The 23,036-nt window shown below is 45.9% G+C and overlaps 1 protein-coding gene and 1 pseudogene across 7 annotated transcripts in view; one reads left to right on the top strand and one right to left on the bottom strand.

Moving 5' to 3' along the window:
• The window catches only part of LOC110561863 (NHP2-like protein 1), a 51,456-nt pseudogene extending 46,269 nt beyond the window's left edge, over positions 1-5,187 (bottom strand).
• The window catches only part of Bcas3 (BCAS3 microtubule associated cell migration factor), a 471,233-nt gene that overhangs the window by 385,570 nt on the left and 62,627 nt on the right, over positions 1-23,036 (top strand). The gene's annotated exons all lie outside the window — the stretch shown is intronic.

Genomic DNA, 23,036 nt, shown 5'->3' with positions numbered 1-23,036 from the left:
CTCCAGGCAGAAGGTGCTTTTCTCCTCCCATTTATATTTTGCCGTCGAGTTATTAAAAGTAAATACAGCTATGCTAAAGACAAAAGAGCCGGGCTTCAGGGAGAAAGGTGGGACTTGCTGGCCCCACATGGTTTTACTGTCCTAAACCCTAAGGATATGCTCATATGGCTCTCCCCTCGATCAGGCAGAGGCAGTATCTGGTCCCCATGCCTGCCCTCCACCCCTGCAGCTCCTTCCTGACCCCTTCAGAGAGTAAGCTCGCTCCCTTAGCTCCCACAGCCTACTGGAGACATTAGTCAGGTGACTCTGGAGGCAAGAAGTCTTCGGCATGGTGGGTTTTGATTTGGGATCTCTAGGACGTGGTACCTAACGGCACGGACAAACCTGCTGGGAGAGTGCATGGCCTTCTCAGGGCAGAGGAAGAAGAAATGTACAAGAGGTGGGACTTGGTGCAGCTGCTGAAAGGAGGGAAAGAATTCCTGCTCTGTCTCTCTCTCTGTCTCTCTCTTAATTTCATAGAAATTCTGGAGAAGTTTTTCTTTCCAGTCTAATTAGCTTCAGCTGCTTGCCTCGCACCACTCTGGTTTGGTTGTGGTGTCTTTGCTTGTCACTTCTCTGCCTGCAGTCATTTGTAAGTAAGCCCTTCTGTGATAAGGCAGGGCATCTTCATCCTAGAGTCGTGAGCTGCTGGCAGGCTGGTAAAAACTAGGGAACTCTTTTTGGAATAGTATATATTTATTCATTTATGTATTTACTTATTTAGAGGCAGGATCTCACTAGGCGGGTCTCAACTTCACAGAGAACCACCTGGTTCTGCCTCTCATGTCCTGGGATTAAAGGCGTGTACCACCATGCCCTGCAATAATTTTTTTTTTTTTAATTTTTAAATTATGTGTATGTCGGGGAGGAGTCTGAGTGCACTCGTGGTCCCCAGGGGGGCAGAGGTGTCGGATCTCTAGAGCTGGAGTTGCAAGTGGTTTTGAGCCACCTGGGGTGAGTAGCAGGGGCTCTGGTCCTCTGGAACAGCGTGAGCTTTGAACTGCTGAGCCACTTCTCTAGCCACTAACTTGTTACTGACCTTTTGAGGCAGTATCTCACCTCTCTCAGGCTATCCTCAAACTAGTTTTTTATCCAAGGGTGACATTGAACTTCTTCTTGCTTCTACCTCTCAAGTCCTCCAGTGATAGGCTATACCTGATGTTCTGTAATGGTAGAGATCAAACCTGGGGCTCTTGCCTGCTAGGCAGGAGCTCCTCCAGCTGAGCTGTAGGCCTTGCCTTTCAGAATATTTTTAAATGAATAAAACAAAATTTGTAGCAACATGTTTACGAAAATAGTTAAACAACGTGTTCATGCCGTAGTAATATATGCACTTGTTTTTTTTAATATCATACGTGAGTAGAATTAATTACAGACATACTTTCAAAGTTGTAATTTGTGAATACCAAGAATGAGCAAACGATAATCCACAAACTGCTTTTATAAATAAAGTTGTATTGGAATGTAGCCATGTACACATCTATGTGTGTTATTAGATCTGCTTTCATTCTACAAGAGCAGAGTTCAGTATAGTCCTCAAACCCTAAAATATTTGCCACCTGGACCCTTATAGAAAAAAACAAAAAACAAAAAAATAACTTCCCGATCCTTGGTTTAAATTGCAGCAATAATAGTGTGCAATAAACATACCAATTTCTATTGCTGACAGTCTCAGGGCCTGCGAGCTACTGGGTTTCCCCACATTCATCAGTGATATTAATGCTCAGCTTTGTTGAGAGGTGTGATTTGTTTTCCATCTGAGACCACCTCACAGCTCCTTGAAAGCCGTTAGGGATCCTGGGTTAGGGGCTTCTAAGTGGAATTACAGTTCAGTGGATGTTTTAGCAGAAGGACGTCACTCATCCCTTTGCCATGTAAAACATCTGCACCTTTCCACTCCTCTCCCAGGTTTGGCATATTTTCATATAAAGGAGTTTTAGGTAGTAAGTAAAAAAGAAGCCAAGTCTTCCTTAGGATTGGATGAGCAGCACCCCTTTGGATGTGAGCTCTATCCAAAGATGCTATTGTCCTTGAGGATGAGTTCTATCAGTCAGTGCACAGAAAATTTGAGTTCGGGGCCTGGGGAACAGGCTCAATCAGTATGGTGTTGGCCACACAGTCATGAGAACCTGAGCTTGCTCCTATAATCCCAGCACTATGGAAGCAAAACCAAGCATTCCCAGAGCCCACTAGCCAGTCAGCCCAGCAGAGAGGTCCAATCTCAACAAATAAGATTGAGAAAGATATCCAACGTGACCCCTGGCTTCTGCACCCGAAGGTCCATACACCAACACACACATGCACACACAGGAACACACACAAAGAAAAGCCTTGAGATTCTCCACACATATAATTATTAACGACGCCCACCCTGTTCCTCCCCTGCCAGAAGAGAAGGTCAGAATTTTCCCAGGCTGCTACTGTCCTCTCTGATATAGAACTTGATATTTCTCATCATGTTTTTTTGTTTGTTTGTTTGTTTGTTTTTCAGAACAGGGTTTCTCTGTGTAGCCTTGGCTGTCCTGGACTTGCTTTGTAGACCAGGCTGGCCTCGAACTCAGTGATCCACCTGCCTCTGCCTTCCTAGTGCTGGGATTACAGGCGTGTGCCACTGTGCCCAGCTCGTCTGTTTTTTTTTTTTTTTTTTTTTTTTTTAATGTCACATCGAGATGGACCACAGAACCTGGCTTTGCCATTTATGTGGCTATGATGTCTTTTTCCTTCAGGGACTCTTCTAGTAATAACTCACATCCACCTAATGTGAAAATTGGTACCATCTAATAGAACTTTCAGCATGCCAACTGTACCATTCCACTAATGAAATACAAATTTGTCTGCTTTCATAATATGGTTATTTTAGACTTTTTAAAAATTATTTGACAATTTTATACATATATATATAATGTATCTTGATCACATCTACCCCCAAGTCTCCCTCTCACTCCACCTGACCTCTTCTACTTTTGTGTCCTCTTTTCTGTCTGTCTGTCTGTCTGTCTGTCTGTCTCTCTCATCTACTGGGTCCAGTCAGTGCTACCTTCACGAGAATGGGTACCTTACCTGTGGCCACAACCATAAAGAAAATGATTCTCCCCTCCCCCAGCAGCCACCAATTTTCAATTATGTCTTGGCTAGATTTGGAGCCTCATGAGCTCCTCCAAAATTCCTGCTTGAGTTTTTGGCTGGCTTGATGGGGTGTGCATCTTGTAGTGAGTTCATAAATGAAAGGGCCATGTCGTGATGTCGTGGCTGGAAGATAACATGTCATAGCACTCCTCCTATCTTCTGGATCTTTTTTTTTTAAATAGATCATTCATTCATTTATTCATTCTGCTTACCTGTGTGTCAGCAGGCCAGAAGAGGGCACCATATCTCATTATAGATGGTTTTGAGCCACCATGTGGTTGCTGGGAATTGAACTCAGAACCTTTGGAAGAATAACCATCTGAGCCGTCTCTCCAGCCCCTATCTTCTGGCTCTTACATTCTTTCTGCTCCCTCTTTCATGATGTTCCCTGAGCCTTGTAGGGGTTGATACAGATGTACCATTTAGGGATGAGTATTCAACTCTTTCTTATTCTCAGCGCTTTGACAAGTTACACGTCTCTTCGTTAACTGTTGCCCACCACATAAAGAAGCTGCTCTAATGAAGGTTGAAAACTGTACAAATCTGTGAGTTATAGGCATAAATTATTTAGAAGACCATTTGACAGCTTGTCCACCTATCAAAACAACCATAATGGATTCCTCTCCCAGGGCATGTGTTCTCCCCGGTGAGGTTTACAGTACCAGGCATGAATTCCCTCCTGTGTGGCGGGCCTCAGATTCAGACAGAAAGCCGTTGGTTACCCCATAGCAGCCATGCCAGTATTGCACCATGTGCATGGTTTGCCTAGCCCACTTTAGACTCTTGGGTATAGGAACACCCTCATTTACGTGACCTCAGAGCCAGGAGTTGATTCGGAATATTCTTACGCTAATTTTACTTTATTTTGCTCTTTTAAAAAGATGTATTTTATTTTACACACTTGAGCGCAGGTACCCATGGAGGCCAGAAGAGGGCGTCAGATCCCCTGGACCTGTGTCCTCTCAACTCCTGAGCCATCACCCCAGCCCTATGTTTTGTTTTGTTTTTTAGATAAGTTATTGTGTTGTACACTAGCCTGGCCTGACCCAAAGTCTTTCCTCCTGTCTTAGCTTCTGTAGAGGGTTTCTCTGTGTAGCCTTGGCTACCTTGGCTACCTTCCTTAGTAGACCAGGCTGGCCTCGAAACTCACATTGGTCCTGCCTCTGCTTCCCTAGTGCTGGAATTACAGGTGTGTGCCATCACCCAGCCTCCTTCCTTCCTTTTCTACAAATTGAAGACTTGTAGAGTGAAAAACATCCATAAAGTCCCTCCCAGGGCCATGTAATCAGCTGTGGTTCTTAGAGATTTGAAACAGTCCAACTTGTACCAATGTGCCCACCTTTCACACTGCCCAGGGAAAGCAAACACTTGCCAGAGAGTGGGCCTCTGAGACAGGTCAGTAGTGGCCAGCCTCCCAGGCCCTGAGCGGTCCTGCTGATGCGGCAGAGCTCAGAGAGTATTGATTTTCCAGATGGTATTTGAATGTCATCTTACTGGGATAAAATGAAGAGGACTGATGGGAAGCTAGCGCTGCAGGCTGCTGTAGTAGCCCTGCTCTGTCGGCATCTTGTATGCTGCCTAAACACAAGTGGGGAGAAGATTCCTCATGTGTAAGATGGGGAAAGAATGGGAGCCTGTGCCTGTGCGTGGGGAGCAGCCATAGCCTGAAACTTCTGAACTGCCCTGGAAACGTACAGGAGCCCACAAACATCTCCAGGCCATTAGTGTCACCGATGCCCTTGTGTCTGAGACCCATCTTGCTGGAGCTCCAGCCCTGCCTGGCTTCAGGATGCTGATTTCAACTGACAGCCTCACCACCTGTTGTTCATTGGAGGCTGGTGTTTTCTCCTCCTGCTGTCGTTTCTCATTACCGCCCGACTTCCTTTTAGGGGAGTGGGATAGCGGAACCTGGCCAACCGGAGACAGAGGGCACAGGTACACGTTGCCGGTTTCTGGCTGCACACAGCCTGACGCGGCAGTAGTGTTTCCCGTCCGTTTTGGTTCTCCTTGTGTTGGCTGCATAGTGCCGTGTGCTATGGTTTTCTGTGAATGTCTCTGACCTGCTGCATCCTAAGTTCCTAGAAAGCTGAGGCTAAACAGCACCATTTTCAGCGGATGGATGAAGGGTAGGTGTAATGTCTAATTATTACCCAGCCCTCCGTGCCCTGAATCCCAGTCCCAGCTGATAGCAATGAAGCCCATCCTGTCAGCAGAACTGGAAAGACGGTGCCATCCTTATCACTCTCTCCTCCTTCGCCTCTCCATACAACAAACCCCCAACTCCTCCTACCTTTTCTTTCCTTTTCAACATGCCCAACCTTCAGCCTCTATGTTTTGCGCACCCAGAGAAACTATGAATACAACCCAACACAATTATGCACTTAATTAAAACATTGTCAGGGTTGTTTCATTGGGGTAGTTTTGGTTTTTTTGCCCCCTGGTTTTTTGAGACAGGATTTTTGTGTCCTGTACTCACTTTGTAGACCAGGCTGGCCTCAGACTCACAGAAATCTACCTATCCCTGTCTCCCTGAGTGCTGGCATTACAGGTGTGAGCTACCAGCCTGGGCTGTTTTTGTAGTTTTGTGTGTGTGACTTATGCAGTTCTTTGTGGCTAGCAATAGTGTCATGATGTCGAAAGGTTAGATACACTTCAGATACTTGTTACATTAGCCCTTTCGCCTTTCCTCCCCACTCCCAGATCTCTTTTGTAAAAATTATCTTTAATTTTTTATTATTTTATTTATTTGTTATTTATTAATTTATTATTGTGGGGGTTTTGCCAGTGAATGCGTGTGCATTGTGTGCATGCAGTGCCCTCTGGGACCAGCAGAGGGCATCAGATCCCCTGGGACTAGAGTTAGGGGCCTTCTTGTGGGTGCCTGGGATTGAACCCAGGTTCTCTGAAAGAGCAGCCAGTGCTCTTACCTGCTGAGCTGCCCAGCCAGCCCACTCGCAGATCTCTCCGACCTTCACTTTGGCTTCCATTTACCTGTCCTGTGGCACTGACTCTAAAAGGCTAACAGACCTGGGTTCAAACTGTATTTTCTCAATTTAAATGTAGACCTGAGGTTAGCTCCTTAAGCCATCTCCCGGTGTGTTAATGTGCATGCTATCTAACATACTGAACTGCCAGCCAGAGTAAATGTGGTGGCTGCATTTGCTGCAACTTTCCCTGTATTGATATTCTAACAAGAAGTCACTGTACAGTGAATGAAATAAGAATATTCTTTGGGTCTGTGGGCGCCTCTGAAGGCTGATCCCCTCAAGTCTTCCCTGAGGACACTTTACTTCAAATTGGAGTGCCTTGGCACGGTTGTGGTCCTTTGGCTGCAGCTCTGTTAGTCAGAGAACAGTCTGTTGGAGAATTGCAGACTCTTTGGCTTTTGTTCACTTCTTTTTTATTTTGTCTATGTGTATGTCTACGCACAGTGTGCATGCATGGTGCCCACAGAGGCTGGAAGAGGGAGTCATCTAGAGTTATAGACAGCTTTGAGCCCCTGTGTGGGTGCTGGGAATCAAACCCAGGTCCTCTGAAAGAGGAGAGAACTAAAAACCATTGAACCAGCACCCAGCCCCCTTGTTTGGTTTCTAAAGGAAAACAAAAATTTGGCTTCTGCATTACCACATGCAACATTAAAATGCAATCCGAGAAGTCTGCTCGCTAAGTTACTGCTTTGCAGGTAAGCTTTGCCTACTGCTAACTGCTATTTAATGGAACTCTGGGTTTTTCTTCAGGCTTAAATCAAATGATTATTTCAACTCTGTTATTTTTCTGGCCTCAGATTGTTCTAGGAACAGCTCTAGACTTGAGAGTCTGGGGCCAGTTTCAGCAGCTTTTGTGATTCTCTCAAAGACCTGATGGCTTGGTCAGAGAGAGCAGGTCCCAGCAGGGCCCTCTCAGAACCTGTCTTTCTGTGTGCCATCCCACTAAGGGCTAAGGAAGGGCTAAGTCCAGGGCCTAGCTTGAGCTGGCATCTGCTCCCTGTGCCTCCCAGCTTCCACTGCCCTTTGCCTCAATCCTGGGTGCAGCTCTGAGGGAATGTTTCTGACTGTTTTCAGGTTTCTTTTTGAAGAACAAAGAAGCCTTCCCATTTTCTTGCTTCTCTAATGAGAGACAGTAGGATTTGCCTGAGTGCTTGGGGGTGTAGTGTGGCGAAGAGTCTAGCCTTTGCTTCCCAGGGGGTTCACAACAGCTGAGAGTCTAATCAGAGCGGCCTTGCCTCTGTCTAGCCTCCAGCTAAGATGCAAGCAGTCCCTTTGAACTGCATCTTTTTGTGTTTGATGTCTGTCTACTTGTGTAAGTGAAATAATCCTGTTCTTCCTCAGTGGGAGTGTGCCAAAATACATTAGTGAAGTATTCAGAAATAAAAGAAACTGTAATTCTGAGAAAGCATGGAGGGGCCTCTGGCTAATTTCATGTCTATGTGTTCTACATTTTCCCCAAACATTCCTGGATAAGGACTTAATAGCTAATTCGGGAAATAACTAGATAAAGTATTTAATTCAAACTTTTGATTTTATATTACCCTCTATTAGAAATTTTTAAGACTTTATCTATCCGTCCGTCCGTCCGTCCGTCCGTCCGTCCGTCCGTCCATCCATCCATCCATCCATCCATCTATCTATCTATCTATCTATCTATCGGTTTTCGAAGCAGGGTTCCTCTGCGTAGCTCTGGCTGTCCTGGAACTTGCTCTGTAGACCAGGCTGGCCTGAAACTCACAGAGATCTGCCCGCCTCTTCCTCCTAAAGTGCTGGGCTTACAGTCATGAGCCACCCCCAGCCAGGTTACTTTTTATTCCTAATTGTATGTGTATGTGTGTCTATATGCATGAATTTGTGCACAGGAATACAGTGTGGGTGGGCATTGTATCCTCTGGAGAGGGAGTTACAGGCAATTGGAGGTCACCTGACATGAACTGAATTCGGGCCCTCGGCAGAAGCAGTATGTACTCTTTTGGTTTTTTGAGACAGGGTTTCTCTGTGCAGCCTTGGCTGTCCTGGATTCACTTTGTAGACCAGGCTGGCCTCGAACTCTGAGATCTGTCTGCCGCTGGACAGACTGCGGGGATTACAGACTTGCACCAGTGTGCCAGGCTGTAGGATGTATTCTTAACTGCTGGGCCATTCATCTCTTTGGCACTCAGTGTCTTTTTTTTTTAATATCTTTTTTCTTTATTTATTAATTTGTTTATTCTTTTAGACAAGTTCTCTTGTAACTAAGGCTGGGCTCTAACCAGATCTTTTCTCCTTTACCTCACAAGTGCTGGGACTCTGGGCATGAGCCACCAAACCTGATTGTTAATACCTAGTGTTAGACCGACCAATGGTTCTCAACCTGTGGGTGTCGACCCCACTGGGGACATGTATCAGATATCCATTAGGAAGGTTGAGGACCACTGTATTAGCTGCTTCCATTAAATAATGCACTTTTAGACCATTCAGCTTCCAGCTTCCAGGCAGGGATGACATTGAGCAAGTAAGTAAGATGCTTCCTCTCGTTGCTTTTTGTTTTACCTATTTAGCAAACACTTGGAAGAGAGTGGTGTGGGCCTACTAAATAGGAGGGACCAGAGAATTTGGGTCAGACACTGGCCAGGGGACGGAATTTATGCATCCCAGTGCCATAAACAGTAGTGGGCACAACAGGCCAAGTGTGGCCGAGTGTGTGGGGACTCCTGTGGTGTTGCTTATGCCATTTGGCAAATATTTCTACTCAGGCCTTGGGTTGGTTTACAGCATTTCATTTTGCAGCCCTTCATAATGATAGTAGCCAACCCCAGCAAACATCAACAAGCCGTTGGAAACCATGGTGTCGGAAGATGAATGTGACCCCAGAGGCCCCCATCCCATCCCCTCATCCGATCACACTCCCTCAAGCATCCAGTGAAGTTCTCTAGCCAAAGTGGTTGCCATGGGTCTTGGGTCAAAGGAGGCTATTTGGAGGGACTTTTCTAAACACATACTATTAAGTGTTGAGAAATCACACTCTGAAAACCAGGAGGCATGCACAGACCCCCGGCCCCTCTCAGTGAGTAAGACAAAAGGCAGCAGAATCTATAAATACAGTAGAGTGCTTTAGAAGGATGCTGCCACAGATGGCAGGGGGAGGGGAAAGCAGGAGGGAGCACTGTGACACCGAGTGTGCTTTCTCCCTTCAAGCACAGCCTCCCAAGACAGTTTCCATTTCTGAACAAGGAAACAACAATTACATTTTAAGTTGCGTTGGTTAAGAACAGAGAAGTATAACTTGGCATGAATTCCCCGTGCTAGCCTTCTAGAACAGATTGGTCTGTAACACCACACTGAGTCTGTTTTCTATCAGAGATTCCAAGCCAGCTTATTAAATAGATTTATACAATGAAAGAATCTAATAACAGAAACATTCACCTCCTTTATTACTTGGCATTATTTATGGTTTGAGTTTTTTTAGCTACTTTTTTATGCACTAGAATCTGCCAACATTATACTTATAAAGTTTATGTACCAAAGTGTAAGTAGGCCGGGGAAGTACTATGCGTGACTCCCCTCTGTAGCCTCGTGGCTTCAGGCAGATTCTGGGGACTTTTTCTGTCCCATCATCTGAGCGTTTTCAGCATGGAATCATATTGCCTCTGGATTTGTGACTCAAACAGGGTTAAGCCACCCACCCCCACCTTCCCCCCACCCTAAGTAAGGATGCGTTTGTCAGCCTTGCCGTGGGTGTGAGGGGGAAAGAGCCTTAGCTGGTATGGGAATGTGCAGAAGGGGCTTGGCTGATTCTCCACTGGCTCATAAGCATCTCAGAATTTTCAAGATAAAAAGAAATCTAGCCTCTCATATACACTCAGTATATGATGATGAGAGATGCTGGATGGGTAGAAGAAATGTTTAGAGAAAGTGTGGGGGGATTCAACATTTGAATGCTAACCACTCCCGGTTGGCCTTTCTCGAAGAGGTACCAGGAGCCATCCAAAGGGTCAAGCCTATGAGTCACACATGGATGCCAGGAAGGATGTGGTATGGAACTGACTCCTGCTTGCCAGCTTCATCGCAGCATAAAATACTATAATTCCTTTTTTTTCCCCCATGAGTAACCAGCCAGGTGCTGTCGCCTTTCCTGGAGTCCACCCACCTTCCCATGTATCTTTGAGAAGGGCTTATGACCCCCAGGTGCTTAACAATTATGACAAAAACACTGTCAAGAAAGTGTTGACCTGTTTATAGGATTATGGCTCGAGCTGGAAGGTCAGAAGAAGAGGGAGACCAGGAACCTCCCATTTGTCGACTTAACAACTCCGGGAGAAGAATCCATGATCAAGTGGCCATGTGCTTAGGGAAATTGTGTGTGTGTCAAAGGACATCCGAATGGTTAAAGACGAGTATAAGGTTAAGGACAAGGGCTTGGTTAAGGCATTTAGGGACCACCTTGTGTTTCCTTGGTAAGCACCATGTACATTCAGTGGTGTGTAGGATTTCACCATTGCCTTTACAAGGTAAATAGGTATAAGAATGTAGTTCGCTGAGCCAGTGAGAATGGCCAGGGCTTGCCAGGGGATGGACAAGGTGACATTTCTTTCTCCCATCTTTCATCCTCCCAGTCTTTTCTGTTAGGCCGCCACACATAAACATTTCCATCCAATTGGCCCATTAACCAGCCCCACTCTGCAGAATCCTTTGAATGATCTGGGATGAGGCCATCTCAGATCTCTGTCTAGCCTACATGTGAATCATCTCTTAGGAATTAATATTTCCCCATGAGCTCAGTTATTGAGCCAGGGGATGAACCAACAATTTGAGGTGTGAGTGACTTAGAAGGTGACCAAGCCTGACAACCCTCTCAGTCTAGTTGCAGACACTGGCATCTGGACAGAGTAGGGTGGTGGTACAGCCTCTACTAGAGGACGGGCTATCAAGGCTATTGACCCGTGTGTCCAGAGCAGCTCAGCCGGGAGGAAGATGTGTCCAAGAGAGAAGGCTAGGATCCAAGTGACCTGTGAGGACCTTCTAGCTCCTTAGTAGACAACACCTGGACCCTGGAGCAGTCCCCTTGGACTTCAGTTCCCAGCTCTGCCTTTTTCTTTTTAATGACACATATTATTTAGACATATGCATGATAATTTGTGGTAATTAGATGCATGTGCATAATTCTGAGGAATTAGCATTTGTGTCTCCTCAAACATTTATCATTTCTCCATGTTGGGAAAGTAAGTAGACTTTAGTTACCCTGCATTGTTACAGAATGTTAAACTAGTTCCTTCTGTCTGACAATGTTTTGGAATCTATTGCAATCCCCTTTATAGCCTATCCTTTCTCACCCCTCTCCTTCCTAAACTCTAGTGACCTTTATTCTACTCTTTTCTGAGATCGTTTTTTAAAGCATATACAGCATTTGATTTCTTTACCTGGCTTATTTCACTTAACATGTTCTTCAGTTTCACCCACGTTAGCACGAATGAAAGTACTTTGTTCTTTTCACGGCTGAATAATATGTTATTGTCTATATAAAAACATACTTACCCTATCAGTGGACACCCCAGCTGAGACTCTGTTTTGGCTACAATAAAGATGAGACTGTAGGTATCTCTTTGATGTGCTAATTTCATTTCCTTTGGCTACAAATCCAGTAGTAGAAGCACCAAATCATATGGCATTTCTTGTTTTTTGGGTTTGTTTTTGAGCCTTCATATTATTTTCATAGCGGCTGTACTAAATTATCTTCCCACAGTGTGTAGGAGCTCCCCTTTCTCTTTACCTTCACCAGCATTTTTCTGTTGTCTTTTTGACAGTAGCCATTCACACTAGGGTGAGGTAATGAAACCATCATGGTTTTGCTTGCATTTTCTTGATGGCTAGAGAAATTGGGCATCATTTTTGGGTTTGTGTGCCATTGCTCCTTTGTATGCTTTCTTTAAAAAAATGTCAGATTCAGGTCATTTGCCCATCTTTAAAATTTTATCGTTTGTTCTTTCCCTTTAAGTTTCTTGGACTCCGTATGTATTTGGACATTCCCAGCTAGTCCTACTAGTTATTTATCTTAGACAAGTTGCTTTACCTAGTTTTGCTTCCATGTTTGCATCCATAACATAGCATACCTTCATTCCAGCATTGTTACCAGGATTCCTAAGCACAGAACACTTAAAATATTGCCTGTTCCCACCCATAAAAATCTTCATTTGCAGGGCTGGAGAGATGGCTCAGCTGTGAAGAACATTTGTTTCTCCTGAAGAAGTCCCAGGCTCAGTTCCTAGCACTCACATGGCAGCTCACCACCATGTGTAACTCCAGTCTCAGGTCTGACTTCCTCTTCTGACCGTGAGACCACTGGGTATGCACAGGTGCATATATAGACGTGAAGGTGAAACACTCGTACACGTAAAAGTAAATCTAAATTTTTAAAAATTTCACTCAGTAAATAGTGTTAAATATTTTAATTTAACAACTAACTCCAGCAGAGGAGAGAGATTCTAGACAATAGCACATCTCAAAGATTAGATCTTGCTGTGGTTGCTGGATATATACCCTTCGCTGTCTAAATTTAGGATTTCTTTTGAAACCGACTGGCTTGTGAAAATATGACATGTTTGTTTTTGAAGTCCATATTAGGACATTTTGTTCACTGGAGAAATTTAGTGTACAACAATTTCTCTGTTGCTTAAAGAACTTGCAGGGGTCAGAGGAAGCTACTCTCAAACCTCCCTAAAATGAGGCTGAGGACATGGCTCAGTCCGCAAAGCACTTGCCTTGCAAACACAAGGGCCTGAGTCTGATCTCCAAATCCCACATTAGAAAGGCCAGACATAGTGACAAATGCATTTGTAATCCCAGCACCAGGGAGGCGGAGGCAAGCAGATCCCTAGAGCTTCCTGGCCACAGTTTCCAGTCAAGTATTAGGCAGATAGGTCATTTTGCATCTCATCTGCGAATGGCTATGGCTTGGGGTGTGCTGCTCAAAATTAAACAGGGAGAGAATCTTTGCTCTCTTGCTCCTGAAACTTACACCCTCACTACACTGTCGCTCAGCATCACTGTGGGCCTTTGGTCTTTCTGAAAGCCCACTGTTCTCTGACACTCTGCCCCTCAGTAACAGTGGATCCAGTGCAATAAAACAAGTCCAAGATGTGCATGTTGCAGAGATGTTCACTGGACAGGTATGTCCAGGAACAAAGAGAATGGTGGTATCCACACAGACAGGCTAGCAAAGCTAGTGGACAGCAGCTCTCCCAGCAGGCAGGTCCCCTGTGAGGTTGACATCTGTGCTGCAGTGGCTGGAATGGTTGGCACACTGCAGATTGACACTGACCCTGGCCATGCTTTGGGGGCTAACTGGACTTTCAGGATGAGCTCTCGGAACAATCTGCCTCTGTAATTGGCACAAACAGGCTTTTCTTTAGCAGCAGACATTCAGGCCTTCTTGCTCCAACTTTTTTTCCTTGAACAAACATATGTATTGTAGCCAATGCAAGGAAAATCCCACTCACCATTTTGATGTGAGTTGCTGCTGTCCAGGAACAATGGTCTAGTATATCAGCAGCCTTCAAGAATCTGGGTTCTGTGCCCCAGTCTAGTTGTGTGAGTCTCTTTGGAAGACCCTAAGGCCAGGAAGCTACTGGCCTTAATGAAGGCCCTCCTGCCACCCTCAGTGGCTTTGTACCTGATTCTCTTTTTCCAGTGCCAGCATAGGCTCCAGTAATAGCTTCAGAGTCAGCACTGACGTTGGCAAATAATACTGCCAAGTCAGAAGGTATTCTGAAGCTGGATTTAACAGTATAGACTTGTAATCCCAGATACCCAGGAAGCTGAGGCAGGAGGGTTGCAAGTTCAAATTGTAGCCTGGGCCAACTGATGAATTTTGTAAGATCTTGGCTCAAAATAAAACAGTAAAATAGGGGTGGGATATGTGCTCAGTGGCAGAGACCTTGTTTAACCTGTGGGGCCCTGGGCTCTTCTCCATACCACAGGGAAGGAAGGAGAGAAAGAGAGCAGAGAGAACTTTAACTGTATCTTTTCTCCCTTGAGGTAGCCCTTCTGTAGCTTCCACGGTCACAAAGAAGGGCTTGTTCTTCGCTGAGCACCCCACCACCTGGGTGAAGAGATGGGTCCCTCGGTACATCTCCAGCGCCTGCGTGATGCTAGGCGCTTTGGCGTCTCAGTAGCTAAGAAACCTATCGGTGTTACACTGCACGGTATTAAACGGTCCTTGGGCTCGCAGTGGTCACTGCCAGGTGGAAAAGAAAATGCTGTTGTTTTAGTAGTAGAAACAAGGGTTGGAAGACCCCACACCACCTTTTGAAGGGGAAGCAGCTGGCAAAGGGTGGAGCAGCTCAAAGGCAGGCCGCGAAGACCGTCTTTCCCCACCCGTGCCAGACCGTCTTCCTATAGGAAGCTTAATCTGTGGTTCCACTTAAAATCTGAGGAAACATCTGGAATATTAGTTTTCAACCACATTTCAGACACAGAAAGTGGAGCCTAAGGAATAGCCCAGTTGGCTCCTCTCTGGGAGTGGGTAAAGTAGAAAAGAATTGCTGATCTCAAGCATTTTCTTACCAGAATAACCCCCCAGGAGAGGCCTGGCTGAACTGGGATTTGTGTGGGCCAGACAGTGTGGGGGATTTATTTCCGAGGCTGGAGGACAGTTCTTGGATTCCAGTGCCTCTCACTCAGCATCCTCCCTAGAGGCCTGCTTGCTGGAGAGGCCCAGCTTCGGGCGATAACTTCCTGTGAAGCACCCCAGAGCTGAGGCGGTTAACGAGAAAACAGGCAGTGGCCTCTGCCTACAAACCTCAGGGTTTGCGTTCTGGGGCCCAGGATAAAAATACACAACTAGGAAGGCAAGCTCCCAATTAAGCGGAAAGCTCAGGCAAGAGAGGTTCCAAGGCAGAGTAGCCTGCGACCACACTCGGCCCTCTGTCTCCTTGCCCAGCCCCACTCTCCCTGCCTCAGGCCAGCTCCAGAATCTTGTGGGGGGAAGTCAGCTGGCAGCACAAAGCCTGTCCCCCTTTCCATTCAAAGAAAAGCCTGCTTGCCTTCAGCCTGCTGATTTATCTCTCTTGGCATCTCAGAACAGGAGAATGTCAGAACTTAAAGGCCTCTTCAGAGTCATCTGTGCTGGTCCAGCTCCTCACCCTTGGATGCTGTGGAAACTGAGGTCCACTCAGGCCTAGCAGCTAAAACAGCATAGCCTTGTCCAACCAATAGTGGCAGAGAGGGCATCAAAGTTCCATCACCCTCTACCTTCTCCCCTTTCGTGCTAAGCCTGCACTAGTTGGCATCCCAACAATCACCCCTTTTTCCTCTGGCACCCCCAACCCAGGCAAGAAGAGTTCTCCTTAGCCCTCTTCTGAAAGAAAAGATACTAAGGCTGAGAGGGGAGGCAGGGCCCAAAGAATTGCCTCAGAGAGCACATGCCAGGCAGGCAGCCACAGAATCCCCATGAGCATGCTGGGCCCCTACCATCCGACCACACTCCCTTCTAAGAACATGTGGGAGGACCGAGTTTGGCCTCCTCTGAGTCCTGGGCCTGCAGCAGCCATCCTAATAGCTCTTTGGCTCCTGGCTCCCTCCTGCCCTTCTACCACTGCCTAGGACACTCACGCAGCTACAGTGGCTTCGAGCCCTGCCAAGAGAAGCCCAATAGTTACTTTCAGACTCCAGTTCTTGCCAAGCCTGAAATAGTAATTGCCTGAAGGGTTCCAAAAAGCTGGGCTTTATCTGCAGCAGAGACTTAGCAAATCAAAACACAGGTCTTATCTCTCTAGTCTCTCTCTCCTCTGTTGTGTGGTCTTCTAAATGAAAAATGTTACCTAATTGCCTGAAACAGCTGGCCTGATGTTTAATTGCTTCAGCTTGCTAACCTGATATTCGGGACCAATAAATTGTAGACAGGGAGGAGATAATCCTCTTCACACACCATCCTCATCCAGGTTTCCTTCAGGAGGCATTACTGATTTGAGCCACTGAGGGGGGATTCCTGATGCAGACTCTGTCAGGAGCCACCCATCTGTCTGCTGTTGTCAGGAGCTCCACTTCCTTCTGCTAGGACATGCCTCTAATCCTCTCCCAAGCACCCCAGGGCTGCCCTCCTGCACATCTGCCCCAGCTGTGCAGTCTCTGCTCTCACCTCAATCAGTGGGCTTCCCACAGAGCAAAGAAGCCCACTGGAAAGGCAGCCCCGTGCTACACACTAATGGAAAAGCAGAATTCCAGGCCCCTGACTCCTGGGATCCTGTGCAGCCTCTGCCCTAACCATGAGGACATCGCAGCTTCCGTCCTCAGCCCTCCCCAACAAGGAGCCTACACTCTCCCGCAGTCCTGCTTGGTACCCCTACCTTTGCTCATACCAGTTTCCAGAACTTCCCCTCCCGTGTCCTGGACCTCACCTTCTTTTCCATTGCCAGACACCACCTGCTTCTCCTTCGTGTGTCACCCTAAGTGACATCACTTCTTGAGAGTCTTGGAGGGTCCCACAGAGCGTCTCGCCTACCCCCACAGTTTACCCTGCTGTGTCTCTTCTTCTCTGGTCTCTTCTTCCTTCAGGGCTCAGCTTTCCCCTTTAATTTGCCATTGTCTGCTGCCTACAATAATGTCTTATCCAGAGCTGCAGGGCTAACTGCCCTGGTGGGAGGTGCACTCTGAAGAAAGGTTTCGGCTGTCGTTCCAAGGGCAGCAGAAGGCATGGTCATAAGGCTGCTCTTGAGAGCTGGATGTCATTTGTTTCTGAGAAGAAAGCAGAGGGGAAGGAGGAGAAAATAAACAGGAGTGTTTCTCCAGCAACAGCTGGGTGCTGCGGTGCCCTCCTCTCCTCAGGCACCCATCTGCTCAGACTGGCGTGCAAGGCTGCGCGCTGGGCTAGGCTCCTCTGGTGATGGTCAACGGTTCTGCCATTTAAGATTATTACATTAACAGTTTCAACTTAAATTATGTTTTGCCATTTTCCCCTGTAAGGAATTTCTCATGTGTTCAATCGATTTGTACAAGAAGCTAACTCCAGCCACTGCTGGCCTTTTTAGGAAACTACTATCACATGATCCAAAATTCCTTTTCTGCACAAAATTCTGGTAATACTGGTACAGTTTGAAGCTCTTCTCGAGCCCCGAGGTGGATATAGGATGTAGAAAACTTATTCCCACTGCTTTGTGTTCTCGAAACTTCTGAGTTCTGTTTTCTTTGTTTGAGATGAAGACTTGCCATGCAGTTGGCAGTTCCTCTGCTCGAATCTCCCAGAGTTTTAGAATTACAGGAGAATCATAAGTATCTAAAGACTGCTGTCTTACCTCTGAATCTAATTTATTTAAAAAAAAAAAAAAAGGCTAGTTCATGCCTGTAATCCAGCACTAAGGAAACTGAGATTAGAGGACTGTCTGAGTTCAAGGCCAGCCTGGGATCCAGTATAAGACCCTGTCTCAAAAGCAAACAACCTGTTGTTCTACATAGGGAGTTCCAGGACAGCCAGAGTACATAAAGCAATAGATGGATGGATGGATGGATGGATGGATGGATGGATGGATGGATGGGTGGATGGGTGGGTGGGTGGATGGATAGATGGATGAATGGATATGCGTACAGACAAATTAAGGGAAAGTGCATCTACATAGAAATATAAAGACTTTCTAGTAATTATTCCCTAAATGATATAATTTAACAACTGTTTACATATAATTCATGTTAATTGGTGCCTTTCACTGCCAGGCTCTGACCCTACCATCCTTGGCCTTTCCAGAAGCCCACCTAGGCAGCACCATCTCCCTCTCCCATTGTCCTTTGCAGCCACACTCTCCCCTAGGTGGCAAATGTAGACATTCGTCAGTGTTCTGTAGATTAATAAGGGGTGCACAGCTTAAGTACACATTGAACCACAAACAGACTGCAGGCCAGTTTCCAACCTCTGGCCCCTTGAGAAGGGCCAGCTTGGGCTTCTGAGGAGTACTGCTCTGAGGACACATGCTATTTCCAGCCAGGGCCGTCCACCTGCAGCTTTCTGCTATCTCAGCATTCTCATCCCTGTTATTAGAGTCCAGCTGGAGTGCCTTTGAAGTTGCTTCCATGATGTTAAATGTTAACCATCATTCCTCTCGGCCTGCTCTGGAGAGTGCATTTTTTGCTGTTGGCATGATAATCGCCGCAGCAATATTGGCTGTGTTCTAGCTGACCACCTCAGCACAGAAAGAGCTTTGTACCATGAGTCCTGAAACCTGGGTTCTGACCTGCTTGTACCAAGAAGCCACGTGACCTTGTGCATCTCCTTCCTCTCCTCTGGTCCTCGTTGCCCTGCACTGTGAAGGGCCATGTAAGCATTCAGAGAGCTCTGAAGCTGTGAGCTCGAGATTTAGAGACTATACACTTACTCTCAACTCTCACGTCTCCCCGAGTAGCCCCACAGGATCTGGGCATGCATTGAGAATCGGCCCCTGGGCTGAGGGTGTGACTCAGCTGGTAGGATGAACGCTCATATTCAGGAAAAATGCATCTATATAGAAAAATAAAGACTTTATTTTTAGTAATTATTCCCTAAGTGAAATAATTTAACAACTGTTAACACAGTATTCATGTTGTATGAGAGATGTATGCCTAGTCTAGTTTAGCATGAACAGAGCTGGGGCATGGGCCCTAGCATGTATAAACCGTGCAGTCGCTTGGGTGGCAGAGGGAGAAAGGTCAGAACTATTGGGTTATCCTGCTGCTTAGCCAGCTCAAGGTCATCTGGGCTACAGGAGACTTTGGGGAGACAGAGGTGGGAATAAGGACCTTCTCAACATTTGAATGTGAAATCCCCGGCTTCTGGTTCTTCTTAGTGGGCACGGCACTGGTGCTTTGGTGCTCTGCATCAAATTCTTACTATATTATGGTGACCTTGGGGCTCACATCTACAATCTGGCTTATAACCTACAATCTGGTGGATAGGAGAATAATTTTATCTATTCATTCTACTGTCAGGATGTTGATGCTAGGTTTTCATACTGTCTCTGTCACTAAAGATTGTAATTAAATAATATGTCAAATATATTGATCATATCCTTATAAATTGGCTCGATATGCTGCAGTGGCCTTTTGTTGTTACTCTGTATCACAAAATTAAAATCAGAAGTTTGCCAAACCGTCTACGTTTATTTAAGAGATTTTTCTTTCTGAATAAACCACATTTTTGATGGTTTGTCATTTTGACATTGACTAAAGTAATTTCTTTTCCTCCCTAGTACAATACTGTATTTAGCCTTTGCTGAGACTAAGTAGCGTAATGTCATTAGAAGGGGACGTGGGATGACTGTCTGAAGACAGATTTGTAAATTCCTTTTCTATGTAAAACCTCACAATTTTTCAGAGAGCAGTCAGGGGTTCTTTTTCTGTGCATTTATTATACAAATTTTCTGGTAGGTTTTGAACATGGATCTTTCACTGCAGAGCCCATCTTTCTTCTTCTTCAGATAGACTATTCCTAGAAAGCTATGTTATGACCGAGAAAGAGTCAGGTTCCTCCACTTATCCCCTCGGTGCCTAGCAGGGAATGCTGGTGAAAGAAAATGTTTAATGAGAAATTTTTCCAGACCGTTTTTCTTCAGTTTTAAGTCACAAAACATTTACTGACTTTAATGACAAGACCCAGAGGGTACAATTAGCTTTTTTGAGTATTTGTTTTGGATGTTTCTTATGTTTTCTTAATTGGCAAAGAGGGTTTTTCTCAACTTCCTGAAACATGTTATCAGCTCCTCAGCCATAATAAACATATATCACAAGTTTAAATGTTTCAGCCTTCACACGGGGCTCAGATGATCCTTAACATACACTGGGTTGTGGTTATTTTTTCATTTTATAGATTTTATTTAAAAAAGTTCAGAGAACTTAAGGTTTTTTTTATATCATACAATTAGTAAATAGTAAAGCTGGAGTTAGAACCTGGTTCTCTTTATTCTTCCGCTCCCCCACTCCCATGATTCTCACAAGTATAAGGAAAGACGTATCCCCGACTTCCCTTTTCTCCTCTGTTTGTTATTGTTGTTTTGTTTTGTTTTGTCTGTTTTTAAACAGTTTCTCTGTGTAGCCCTGGCTTCTCCTGGAACTCACTCTGTAGACCAGGCTGGCCTCGAACTCCTGCCTGGAGATTCACCTGCCTCCAGAGTGCTGAGATTAAAGGTGTGTGCCACCCCACCCTTCTGTTTTTAAAAATAAGGTCCTCAGGCTTTTTCCTCATTGAAAAAAAATTAAATGATGCATATATGTCATGGTGCTGTTTGTGTCCCACCTCAGCTGTCTTTATCTGCCCCCCACCCCATCCTCTGGCTTTCTGGGGGGGAAGCTCCTGACCTCTGACTTGAGAGCTTGCTTGTGGATCTGGACCAGGAGGAAATGCATGAGCAAAAGCAGGGCTGGTGAGTGGCTGAGTGAAGTCAGGGGCTGTGACCAGGAAATGCTTTCCTTCTCAAGGCTGTCTGGAGAGCCCTTCCAGCCAAGGGGCTCTTTGTGTCCTTATTCCTTTGCCTTCAGGGAGCCTGGCTCTGTTGACTGTCACTTAGGTTGATATTTGGTCCCTGTCATCAGGAATTCTTCACACTGGAACAAGCCCTCAGTTTGTGACAAATGCCGTGGCTGCCCTAGACTCCGAGATTAGAGCCTCTCTGCACTGGCCCTTACTTTAGCTGTGAGACAAGAGAGAAAAGCTTTCGCAAAAACCCTGGAGGCCTGGAGTTTAGTGCTTTAGACTGTGCGACCTTGGGCAGAGTCTTGAACTAGCTTCAGCTTACTTCCATCCACAATGAAGTGCTGATAGCAATACCAGTCACCACTAATTTCTTCGGGTTGTTATTTTAAAGCCAGGATGAGCTCTTGTGTGGAAGCATTTTGCTGGCTGCTGAAGTTTACACACCCACACCGTACAGCTGCGAGGCTCTAGGACCCCCTCTCCGGGTTCCCGTATGGGGATCTAACCCTGGACTTCATGCACTCTAGGCTAGGACTCCACTGTTGGGCTACTCCCCTAGCCTGAGGCTGTTTCAGACAGGCTGCCAAACTGAGCAGTTCTTAAGATCAGAAAGAATTCCTTTGTCTCCTCACTCCTGTGAGTGTTGCTGACTGTGGTTCCCACCCATCCGGCCAAGCCTTCCACCATCTCCTTAGGAGTGAGATTGTTCCTTGGCCACTGTTCGGCTGTGACAGTTCTTCAGAACTGAAGCACAGCCAAGAACAGGGGCGCACTCTCCCTCCCACTCTTCGTTCCCCTTCCTCCTGTCTCCACTTCATTTCAAACAAATGAGTTGTGTTTGTGGGTTTTTTAATGAGGTTTTTCCAGCCTCTTGGTTTTTTTTTGTCCTTGACCATGAAGAACACCCAGTTACTTAAAGCTGGAAATAAATTTGGCCAGAAGTAAGCATTGGTGCTGATATTTTTAAAACCTTTTTTTTTTTTTCAAGGCAGGGAGTGGACGGAATAAAGTGAGGGCCTTCACAGAATGAATATTTGTTTACTGATCCCAGGGTGACGACTTCGAATCTTTTCATGAAAACAAGGCGCCTGCCTTCTTTTTAAGGAGAATTGTGGCTATTTTGATGCTATTGAAAGTGCCACATTTAATTTGATTGAGCTGCTAAGCACTTGGCTTTGAGAGAGAGAGAGAGAGAGAGAGAGAGAGAGAGAGAGAGAGAGGATAATGGTCACATGGACTTAGCATCACAGGGGAAGATTCACTGTGACCCAACAGCCTTTCAGACAGCTGATGACCACAGGCCAGATTGTTCATTTCACAAAGGGGAGTCTTTTAAAGATGAGAAGACTTTTGTCTAGAGCCCAAACTTCCCCAGGGGGAAGGACTCATTTACAACCCATTCTGATGATTCTTTTCCTCCTAAATCTCACCAGTTCACTATCCAGTCTTGGGCTACACCATAGAAATGTATGGAGCCACGAGAAATTGGCGTGAGGGACCTAGCCCTGAGACCGGACATTACCCAGAAAACTGCCCCTCCCCAGAGTGAGTCTGACTTTACTCCTCCCTCCACCCCCACAGCTGAGGCAGGGGAAGATTGGTTTCCCCCGAAATGGCCACAGGCTGAGTACTCCATAATGCCGAGAACAGAAGCCCACAACTGACATGCGAACTGACCAGAGAAACTTAGGACAGAGAATTAGCTCTCGATTCCAGATTATTCCCCCTGTAGTGTGTCTCCTGCTTTGAAACATCAAAGCGAGGGGCAGGGGACAATAGTTAACAGTAATTCTCAGCATCCTCCTGTGGCGGTTCCTCAGAGTCCATAATTGCAGTTCCAGGGATCTGATGCCCTCTTCTGGCCCCCACATGGTGCACATACATAGGGACAGGAAAACACTCATACACATAAAGTAAATAAATAGTTTTTAAAAATAAAAGTGAGAAAGGCAGAGTGGTTTGTGTCTGTAATGACAGTGCTGGGGAGCCTGAGACAGGAGAATTGCCACAAGTTCAGAGCCAGCCTGGGCTACAGAGAAAAACTGTTTCAAAAAATAATTGATCAATTAACACGGAAATGGAGTATGTCCCAAAGGACGGCAGCCTTTAAACAGTAAAGCAAGAACTAGGCTTGGAGTCCAGCCCTACTACTGACTAGCTATGGGGCCTTCATTAAATCATAACCTCTTCTTCATTTGCCTCATTTATGAAATTGAGGTGTCAAAGGCATGTTCTCTAAATTTTCCTGTGTTCAAAAGTCCAATGTTCTAAGAATTTCAAAGTTAAGCTTCTTGAAGAGAAATAGAACATTTAAAAAAGAGAGTGAGAAAGCTGGGCGCAATGGCTCACGTCTGCAATCCTCAGGGAGGCAGAGGCATGTGGATCTCTGTGAGTTTGAGACCAGCCTGGTCTGTAGATGAGTCCAGGACAGCCAAGGGTACACAGAGAAACCCTGTCTTACAGAGAGAGAGAGATAG

This window comes from Meriones unguiculatus, chromosome 7 (genome assembly GCF_030254825.1).
Source record: "Meriones unguiculatus strain TT.TT164.6M chromosome 7, Bangor_MerUng_6.1, whole genome shotgun sequence".
Classification (NCBI taxonomy): Eukaryota; Metazoa; Chordata; class Mammalia; order Rodentia; family Muridae; genus Meriones; species Meriones unguiculatus.
This window is presented reverse-complemented; position numbering and strand designations above follow the sequence as displayed.